This window comes from Puma concolor, chromosome E3, assembly GCF_028749965.1.
Source record: "Puma concolor isolate L17-30 chromosome E3, mPumCon1.1.hap2, whole genome shotgun sequence".
NCBI lineage: Eukaryota > Metazoa > Chordata > Mammalia > Carnivora > Felidae > Puma > Puma concolor.
Window position 1 is genome coordinate 7,027,048 of NC_141682.1, and position 11,081 is coordinate 7,038,128.

At 42.7% G+C, this 11,081-nt stretch overlaps 1 long non-coding RNA gene across 3 annotated transcripts; it reads right to left on the reverse strand.

Annotated features, from left to right (window-relative positions):
* Positions 1 to 2,291: 2,291 nt before the first annotated feature.
* On the reverse strand, positions 2,292 to 10,632 carry LOC147572918 (uncharacterized). Of its 3 annotated transcripts, none has more exons than XR_015245429.1 (3): positions 7,071 to 10,632; positions 4,659 to 4,875; positions 2,292 to 3,898 (listed from the first exon to the last, which is right to left on the reverse strand). It is a non-coding gene; the product is annotated as an uncharacterized LOC147572918 (long non-coding RNA). The 3 variants fall into 3 exon arrangements; XR_015245428.1 differs by having other exon boundaries at positions 4,659 to 4,997; XR_015245427.1 differs by lacking the exon at positions 7,071 to 10,632 and having other exon boundaries at positions 4,659 to 5,972.
* Positions 10,633 to 11,081: the final 449 nt, after the last annotated feature.

Below are 11,081 nucleotides of genomic sequence, written 5' to 3' on the forward strand. Positions count from 1 at the left end.
TTACATTTGTTGTACATCTGAGGATGTGCTTCTTTCTGTGCTCAGTACCTTAGGAGGTATGCTGGTATACTCCAGCTGAGGTGACAAAATGCTGCAGACTGGGTGGCTTAAACAGAAATTTATTTTCTCACACTTCTGGAGGCTGGAAATTAGAGATCAGGGTGACAGCAGAGTTGGTCTACGGAGCCCTCTCTCTCCTTGGCTTGCTGACAGCTGTCTTCTTGCTGTGTCCTCATACAGCCTCTCCTTTGTGTGCGTGCACTCCTGGTAGCCCTTCCTCCTCTTACAGGGACATCAGTCCTATGGATGAGGGCCAACCCTATGACCTCATTTAACTTTAATTACTCCCTTGAAGGCCTGTTCTCCAAATGCAGTACAGTCCTCATCTGACAGATGAAGACGTGGAGGCACAGAGATATTTGACCATGACTTGTTATCTCTGAAATGGAGCCTGGAGCCCGGGGTCTCCTAAATCCTAGCCTAGATAGTGCTCTACACTACAGTGAGAGAAAAGGTCTGCTTCTGATGTTTTCATAGCTTTCTAATTATCTTTCTGGCAGCAAGTTATGTGAACTTCACTCCCCATTTCAACATCTTCCTAGATAAATATGGGTGACTGGGATGTGGAAACTTGTTTTCCCAAAGTGGTCAATGCAATTCCAAATTGTCCCTGGTTAAATGGTGCTGGTGAGATACATGTATTAGTTATATCATCATGAGGAGACACAAAAGGAGCAGGTATTTGATCCAGAAGCGGCAGGATTTTAGATGGACGACTCCTAACCTGCCACGGCCCACAAGGATGGTGCTGCTGTAAACTTGTATCTTGGAATTTGGCCAAAGGCCACTTGTCACTAATCAAAAGCCAGAGACCTTGATTGTAGGCAGGAGAAACCACACAAAGCAATCCTTATGGACAAAGAGAGAAGACTTGGTCTCTCCTGTCCCTTACTCAATTTGGATTCTATCACAAGGCCACCCTGCTGCCAGACTTTACCACCAACCCCTAAAACTCACCCTATACTGAAGTGGGCGAACTCACTGTTTAAGCTGTTCTCAGTGTAACTCACTGAAATTTTGCATGACTACCTGTTGATTACTTTGCAGTTTTCAAATCTATCAGACACTTGTTGCTTCTCTCTGCTTCCTTTTTACACAATAGCTTGAAACCTTGTTAGTCTTTTAACTGTTGGTGGTACCCTGTCACCTGGTTTTGCTGTAGTGATGTCCCTGAGTTTTCAGTTTTGCTGTCTTAGTTTTTAAGGAGGGATTTGGGAAAGTCAAAAACTGTGCCCCATCACGGTCTTCTCTCTTGTGTCCCTCTGAAAGCAAGCAATACCTTCACCAAAATATCCTGACAGAGCGCCGTACATATGTATCTCATTGGCTAGAATTATAACACATGGCCATGCTTTAAAAAAAAAAAAAAAAACCACAACAGTTTGAGAATGGTGTTAAACTACGATTAGTATCAAAGAGTCACTTCCTGGAATTAGAGCAAAAAAGGAAGAGCACATAAGCACAGAGAGATGGAGAAACTGAACCTGAATGGGGCTCTGCCTGAAAGGAAGAAGCAAGGCAGCAGTGGTGGACAGGGGCACAGATCTGAGTAGAAGACTATGTACTAAGAGGGTTTTCAAAACTTACAGTAATCCCCAGAAAAACATTTCACATCATTATTCTGGATACATAGTCACATAACCCCTGTAACAGAAACAAGTTTCATGAAATGATACTACATAGAAAATGAAATGTAAATTCCAAATATAATTTTATTAATAAATACCATCTACCAAAGAAACCCTTAAAAAGTACAAAAACCACATTTCATAGCACTTTTCATTAAGTGCATCTCATCACACTTAATGCGATGGGTGTGCTTGCCTGTTCATAAGTTCATTCCAGTCAGGAACACATGAGGATAGGGCTACACGCATGTCAGGTGCACTGTCGAGCCTATTTCTTTTTTTTTTTTTATTTTTTTTTTCAACGTTTATTTATTTTTGGGACAGAGAGAGACAGAGCATGAACGGGGGAGGGGCAGAGAGAGAGAGGGAGACACAGAATCGGAAACAGGCTCCAGGCTCCGAGCCATCAGCCCAGAGCCTGACGCGGGGCTCGAACTCACAGACTGCGAGATCGTGACCTGGCTGAAGTCGGACGCTTAACCGACTGCGCCACCCAGGCGCCCCATGTTGAGCCTATTTCTTTTCTTTGTTTTTAATCGTGTCAAGATGGAAAATCCTAGTTCACACAAATAGGTAGTTGTGAATGGTAATAGCAGCAATATGCTTCCTACTCAGCAGTGGAAATTCATCTTTAATTTTAATCCAGAATGCTGATAGACTTAATGTCTTATAATAATTCCTCAGTGTGAAGGATGAACTGAGCTGCAATAATTCATTCTCTTCTTCGGGCACCAAGTTTAACTCAATGATTGATTCTGGGGTTTGAAATACAAAGGGATCTTTCATCCAAATATTTTCCTTTATTGAGTCAAATTTCTCTTCTGGGAAGTAATGATGAAAGGTTTGAGACAAAGAAGTGAGATGCATCAATATCTCTGATTTTATTTCTTTTAAGCAGTCTTCATTAATAACGTTCTCTTCAATACGCTGCAACAGCATTGGGAACATATAGTAGCTAGGGCGATTGCTTTTAAGTCTTGCTTGCCACAACAATAATGTCTTTTGGAATCCTAGAATACATTCAAGATACTGAAATACATCATTGTTCTTCCCCGGTACTTTAAAATGTAATTCATGAAGAATGCCAAAAATATCACTCAAATATGCCAATTTTGTTACCCATAGGTCATCTTCAAGAATATTTGCCAAATGAGATTGCTTTTCAATGAGAAAAATGTATATCTCATTCCTGAGTTCATATACTCTGCTCAATACTTTTCCTTGAGACAGCCAACGAACTTCTGTATGAAACAGTAAGTGGGTATGGTTAACTCCAATCTCTGAACAAAATATTTCGAGAAGTCGGCTGTTTAAGGAGCTTCCTTTAATAAAATTAACAATTTTCACTGTGTTTTTCAATACATCCATTAGACCTGGTGGAATTCCTTTGGACACCAAAGCTTCTTGATGAATAAAACAATGATTCCAAAGAGCCTTGTTATGTGTTACTTCTAACAATTTTTCAATAACCCTGCTGTGTTTCCCAGTCATATTTGCTGCTCCATCACTTGAAATTCCTTTACAATTTTTCCAGTTCAATTTATATTGACCAACAATGCACTTTTCTAATTCGGTAAATTAATCCCGTTATAAGTGAATTTAAACTTAAACAACACAACAGGTCCTCTATAAAGTCATCTTGCCACACATACCTGACATAAATCAAGAGTGTTGGGCAATTTGCAATATCCATGCTCTCGTCAAGTTGGATTGCAAAATCTATACCAGACTGCAGCCGTGTAATAAGCATTGCCTCTAAATGTTTTGCAATTGTACAGATTTGACGAGATATTGTATTATCACTAAGGGGTATAGTTCTTAATTTATCAGCTGATTTATCATCAAAAATTGTACGTACCATTTCCATACATGCTGGAAGAATAATTTTTTCAGCAGCCGTGTGAGCCATTTTCTCTTTTGCCACTCGATAGGCAACCAAATATGATGATAATAAGGCTCTCTCATTCATGGTTGTGAACCGACTAATAAATTGTGGGGATAATTCTATGCTATTTCTTCCCCTTTGAAAATGGCCTTCCTCATCTTCATCTTCCGCCTCCACTTTCACTCTCACTATGCCTTCCACCTCCTGGGTGGCCTGTGGAGACAAATCTGCGGTATCCCTTGATTCAGCAGTCATTGTTCAGGTTTGAAGAACTGGCTCACTTGATCCAAATAAGGTCCTAGATGTTTTATGAGGCCAGTTTTTGCTATCCTGCTGAGCAGAAAAAATTTAAAATAGCAGTATGAAAAAGTAACATTGTATTGCCATGCTGCTAACATCTCATCCAAGTAGCATGAAGACAATTCCCTAAATCCAATGGCATGCCACAGTAGATGCCGAATAACTGCCATTCATGTTAGCTGTGTGTAGGCAGATTCGGTACATCACATTATTTTATGTATACAGCCCATTTAATACCCACGGGAACCTTATGAAAGATACCAGTACCCCTATTTTAAGAAGCTGAGAAAGATTGATGTGCTAACAACATAGCGAAGTAGATTCACTACTCAAACCCAAGTCTGAAGCCCAGGGTCCTGCGCTGCCACACTGCCACCTAGTCACTATAAAAAAAGCTATCTGGGGGCGACTGGGTGGCTCAGTCAGTTAAGCGTCCGACTTCGGCTCAGGTCATGATTTCATGGTTCGTGGGTTTGAGCCCCATTTTGGGTTCTGTGCTGACAGCTCAGAGCCTGGAGTCTGTTTTGGATTCTGTGCCTCCCTCTCCCTCTGCCCCTCCCCCATTTGTGCTCTGTCTCTCTCAAAAATAATCATTAAAAAACATTTTTTTTTAAAAAAAGCAATCTGGTCACTCTTAAAGTGACCATCCAAGTATGGTGGACAGGATTACCCACTGGGGCACAGAGGAAAAAAAAAAATTAAAACATGTATTTATATTTTAAAAATACTGAAACCCACTTAGCCTTTCCTGATAGCCCCATTTTTTGGTCCCCATCTCATAGCACTTACATTGTTAGCACTTGGCATTGCTGTTCTTATCTTCACCTTTCAACTATTAAATTTTCTTTCCTCATTTCTCTCCATTTTTAGTGATAGATCTGAAAATTCCACCTGTCTCTGCCATTTAAAGATGAGGGAAAAGGCATCTTGGTCTTTGGCATCTGGGTCAAAGTTCTAAAGGCAGGGAAGGGGGAAAGCACACGTTCCTAGACACGTTCCCTCCTGGTGGAAGTATGAATCGAAGTGAAACTCCAAGAAGTGAAACTCAAAGATAGAGGGCTGAGGTCAGGAACAGAGTCCCTCCTCCCTTGAACAGACCTGCATGGAGTGGTAGTGCTCATATTCTGGGCAGAGCAACAGAAAGACTGGGTTTTATTTTACATTTCTTGAATGATCCCAGCACCTAGTCCTCTTTTGACTTTAGACTCACTGAATTGTCTCCATTTCTAGTTTGATAGATGTAATTTTTTGATAGCTTTTACCCTGAAATTTACTTTGTAATGCTTTCATGCCTTATCTCACCTAGACTGCTCCTCAAGAGTAGACTTGTCATCGTTGCCCTTCAGTCACTTTATGTAGTTCCTTGCAACCCATAGACATTTAAAATATATGTTTGAATACAATGTCAATTTTGTGCTCATTTGTAGAAAGTTCAACAAATTCATTTTAGGCCTGGTATTTCAACACTTGGAAGGGCATGCCATTTATAAATTAAGAGACTGTGAAGTTATTTGTAAAACATCTGAGTAAGAATGGGAGGAATATTATAACAGTACAACCTTAAGGTACATAAATAAATTATGTGTCTATGGGTAAGTTACTTATATATCCCCCAGCAAACAGTAAGGTTTCATTGATCTGCTTTCCATGTATTCTCCACAACTTGGGTTGACTGCATAGGATCTCTTCAACACTGATCTCTAAGTGTTTCCTTTGGTCCTCTGACACCTCTCAATAATGTAAGTATCTTTCTGGTGGCAGTGTGGGAAATGGAGATGGGGCATTAGGTTTGGCCCAGCTGGATTTTTCAGTTAAATTCATTTATCAATGAATTTACAAGTTGGAAGGGCCCTTTGAGATAATTTAGTTAATTTTACGTAGGAAAAAATGAATGAACCCCACTGGTGGGGTTTTATTCAAAATCATCCTAATCAGTGTCAGACACAGCACTGGAAATGGCCTTCTAGTAGCCCAAAACATTTTCCACTGCATCCTCACGACCCCCTTCATTACTCACCACTTCAAGTCAAGCACAATTACCTCCCACAACTGAAAAATCCACCTGATGTCTAAAATCATACATTTAAAATTCATAAAGTTCGGGGCGCCTGGGTGGCTCAGTCGGTTAAGCGTCCGACTTCAGCTCAGGTCACGATCTCGCGGTCCGTGAGTTCGAGCCCTGCATCGGGCACTGGGCTGATGGCTCAGAGCCTGGAGCCTGCTTCGAATTCTGTGTCTCCCTCTCTTTCTGCCCCTCCCCTGTTCATGCTCTGTCTCTCTCTGTCTCAAAAATAAATAAAAGCGTTAAAAAAAAATTTTTTTTTAAATTCATAAAGTTCAGGGGAGCCTGGCTGACTCAGTTCAGTGTCCAACTCTTGGTTTCCGCTCAGGTCATTTTACCCTTCCTCAGTTTGGGACCCACATTTGGGCTCTGCGCTGTCAGTGCATGGCCATTGTCAGTGCAGAGCCTGCTTGGGATTCTCGCTCCTCCTCTCTGCCCTCCCCTCCTCTGTGCCCTCCCCCACTGGTGCTGTCTCCGTCTCTCTCAAAATAAATACACTATAAAAAAATTAATAAAGCTCAGAAACTGCAAGGGAAAAGAGTGAGGTGTGTGTAATCTTTCCTATTGCATCCAAATCACTTTACTCACTAGGTTTCAAACACTACCACCGTTAATGGTGGTGGGCTTGGAGGTAAGCAAGTGATCTGCACACATTTACGAAGCTTAACAAATTGGTAAAAACCCGCGGAGCTTGATAGCTTCGAGAGTCTTCCTCATTTTACATTCAGGATCTCTAGGAATGAGGGTGGGGGTGGGGAAGCCCTCACCAGAAGGAATGCAAATACGGACAACTGGGGAAACAGAGAAATTGGCCTCGGATCCTGTCTTCCACTATCCCCTGGGGTGAAAACCGAGGAAAGAAGGCCCAGGAAGAGCCCTCAGCGGACTGCCTCTTCCCGGTCCCAGAGGCATCTCAACCTGGCCCAGAAAACAAAACGCGTGCCTTTTCCACTTGGATCCAGAGCTGTCTCTGCGAGAGAGACGGCGCTCCCTACGGACGAGGCCGGAACACAGGGCAGGGACATGGACCCTCCACCCCGTCGGGGGGCGGTGATGGCGCGAGGAGCCGGGGAACACAGCTGTACACATCCACCTCTGTCCCCACCCGTCCACCCTGGCCGGACCCACGTCTCACCGTGAACCCCGGAGACGTCTGGGGGTGCTGGGGCAGAAAAGGGAGGTGACTCTTGGGGGGAGGTGGCAAAGGGCGGCGCACTTGGACCCACACCCTCTGCTCATCACAACCTTGATTGAGCGCACGTCTGTGAGTCCCACAGAAGCCGGAAGTGCGTCAACACTTGTCTTTCAGAAGAGGGGTCCTCTCTAGGAACGCGGGAGGACTGTGGCCTTGTTCCCCACTTGACGGCCTTGTCCGGCTTTGGGGATCTCTCCCCTTAGTTCAGCTTTTCCCAGCCTGGTAAAGGGGGCTTAAGTTTCCTTTGCTACCATTCTTCTCAGATACTTCTGTTTCTCCTTTTTCTTACTGATGGCAATAATCCTAAGAATTCTAGTTATTAAACCATATGACTACTTAGTGATTTTGTGTGTCAGAGGAACTGAAACAAAAATGTAAAGAGAAATATCAAAGTGAAGTCAAGAATGAATGGTTTCACAAAACCAAAGTCGTTGCTTCTCTGGAGACCATGATTACGTACTGTCATTTGAATGGGTAGTAGTTTCAAAAATTTCATCTATGGGCAATAGACATTCTTTCCAGTACTAGACAGTTAAGATTCTGAGCTTGGCTAAAATTACCAGGGAGTTTTCGGCGTAATAATAATGGAATTGCTACAGTTCATCGAATTTTTTAAATTAAATTTTTAAAATGTTTATTTATCTTGAAAGACAGAGAAAGTGTACACGTGCGAGCAGGGGAGGGGCAGAGAGGAAGACAGAGAGAATTCCAAGCAGACTCTGCACTACCAGTGCTGAGCCAAACACGGGGCTGGAACTCACCAACCATGAGATCATGACCTAAGCCGAAATCGAGTCCAGATGCTTAACCACCTGAAGTCACCCAGGCATCCCCAGTAAGTCGAATTTTGCTGTCAAAATGTTATCACAAGAATTATGGCTTTTACCATTGTTTTAAGAGTAGGTCAAGATACCTCACCTTCTATAAAACCGTAACTGAGACCTTGAAAGACTGACACACTCTAAATTCCAAGACAAGTCTGAGCACAACGGAAGACCCACAAAAGGAACAGCCACATGCCACAGAGGGTACCAATGACTAGGTGATACTCTGAGTAACCTTCCAAGCCCTAAATAATATCCCATTCTCTTTGATCTTGCTGATATTGTCACTGTTTTCTTTCTACTTCCCCATGACTCTTCAATAAACCACTCGAGTAAATCTTTGCTCCTTCATCACTGACTGGCTCACTAAACTACGGTCCTCCTTAAAGACCTCTTGGTCCTAGAACTTCTACATACTTCCTCAAATCTCCTTCCGGTGTTCCAAGTTGTCTCTAAGAGCCATTACATGGTTATACATTGTTTTTCTTCTTTGTCTAAACCCTGCCCTTTCCCCTTTGCCCCCAAGCCCCATTCCTACACTAAAGTACTTACAAGGTTCAGGAAGATAGGTTATTGAATGCAGACAGCTGGGTATGTTTTTGTATTTATGTAGTGTGTGTGGCAGGGACTGTGGGACCTTTATAATTACTCCATTCGTTGCCTACTGATCTACTGGCACAAGGAAGACAAGGTCGCCTGGCTTCCAGTTCACTGGAACATTTAATATATCTTCTAGAAATGTTCTTCCTGAGAATCAGAACCATAACCCAGAAGACTCTAGGTTTGAAGATAGGAAGCACAAATTCCACCAGTGAGTTACTGAATATTATAGTAATAGGGGCCACTCCTGTTCCAACCTGTTGGTTTCTATACCCAAGTAGTCTTTCTATTGGAGACACAACACCATATATGTTATTGGTTCAATGCAGATCATTGCATATACTGTATCCTGGAGGACAGCTCCCCAATTTTCCAAGGTGTAACTTAGCTGTGTCTTCAACATGCCATTCCATAGTTCTATCAGGCTAGCTGCTTCTGGGTGATGAGTAAGAACCATGAATTCTGTGATTACAAGTTCATTGTCAGACCTCCTTGACTATAAACCGGATTCCTTGATTTAAGGTAGGTCTAATGGATAAGGCATTCTACAAACCCTCAGATGATGGTGCCTATGGAGACAAAGCAGTCAGAGAAGACAAACCTATATTTAGAACATGTATCAGTTCTGTAATATTTTACTTCTTTTGTATCTATTCATGCCTACTGTAATGGTGGACATATGGGAAAAATTAATGAAGTGCTCGACCCTTGGGAACCCTAGTAATAGGGGCGCCTGGGTGGCTTATTTGGTTAAGTGTCTGACTTCGGCCCAGGTCATGATCTCATAGTCCGTGGGTTCGAACCCCACATCAGGCTCTGTGCTGACAGCTCGGAGACTGAAGCCTGCTTTGGATTCTGTGTTTCCCTCTCCCTCTGACCCTCCCCCACTCATGCTCTGTCTCTCTCTCTCTTTCAAAAAAAATAAACATTAACAAAAAAGTAACATAGTGTAAGATAAAAATTACAAATTTTGTAAGTTGGTTAACTGTTGCCACCTCTGTCATCTGAAGAACTGCTGAAAGAAAATTTTGCTCAAAAGCAAAATAATAGTCTTAAAAAAAATTTTTTTTTAAGTTTGAGAGAGAGCATGAGCAGGGAAGGGGCAGAGAGGGAGAGAATCCCAAGTAGGCTCTGTACTGTCAGTGTGGAGCCTGACATGAGGCTCGAACTCACGAATTTTGAGATCATGACCTTAGCCAAAACCAAGAGTTGGACGCTTAACTGACTGAGTCACCCAGGCACCCTGCAAAATAATAGTCTTACCACTCTTTGTTAGGGATTGATGTCTACTGGAGAGAAATGGACTTCTAAGAGAGTGCCTCTTATTGTCCTCTTACTGGAGCAAACTGCCTGAGTCAGCTAAAACTCAAGACACAAATGCACCACTGCCATAATTTGCTAATAAGGTACAACTTGTGGGGAAATGGCAACTCAGGAAAGAACTCCAAACTTATAGCTATCCTAGAATATTAGAAGAGATGTTAATGAAAAGGAGAAATAATGTGTCATCTATTTTCCCAGGGACCTCAACAGGAACAACGGGTATCACTAGGGAGTATATTTCTGTTCAACACAAGAAGTTTCTAACTTGCTGTACAGCAAGCAATTGACTAAGCAGTGCATCTTCTGTGATGCTGACTCCCTTGCACCGGATACCGTAGACTAGAGAGATTGTGTCACAGTAGAAAGCTGCATTAGGTCAATGACACTCAAAAAGGAAACAAAGGGTAAGCAGATCAGAACATCCCAGAGACTGATGTAATTTGAAAAAGCATATACGATGCCACACTTTTTTGTGTGTGGATTTTCTTATATTTAATTTGAAGTATCAAATATCACTAAAGGATAATAGTTGATTTGTAATCTTAAAGAAGTAATATCTAAAGGCCCTTGCGAATCCCCTTTTTTATTCTTTAAGAGCCTTGCCAGGGGCACCTGGGTAGCTCAATCGGTTAAGTATCAGACTCCTGCTTTCAGCTCAGGTCATGATCTCAGGATTCATGAGATGGAGCCGTGAGATGAGCTCTGACCACGTGGAGCCTGCTTGCAATTCTCTCTCCCTTTCTCTCTAAATAAATATTTTTAAAAAAGAAGAAAACTAAGAGCCTTGCCAGTCCCTAGCAGATCCAGTTTCACCATAAGACATCACATTCAGTAAGGATCCAGAAGGTCACAATGCCCTCGGTACTTCTGTTCTAGCGCCTGGCCTGCCTGTCCGTGGGCTCCGCGCTTTACTTACCCCAGTTTCTGTATAGTCCAGTCTCTCTCCCCGCCCCCCCCCCCCCCCCCCCCAGGAACGCAGCTCTCTTCCAGTCTCAATTTCTCTAAGAAACTCCTAACTTGCTCAATGCCCTGTCCCTCGGCCCAAAACATTAATGGACTCCGATCCCACGGTTTTCTGTGGTCCTCATACCACCCAAGAGCCTTCCATTCTCGCTTTAATCAGTGTATTTCGTACCCCTGTACTAGTTCCCCACCTGCTGACTTACAGAAGCGGGACCATTACGTCTGCCCCTCCACTCCCGGA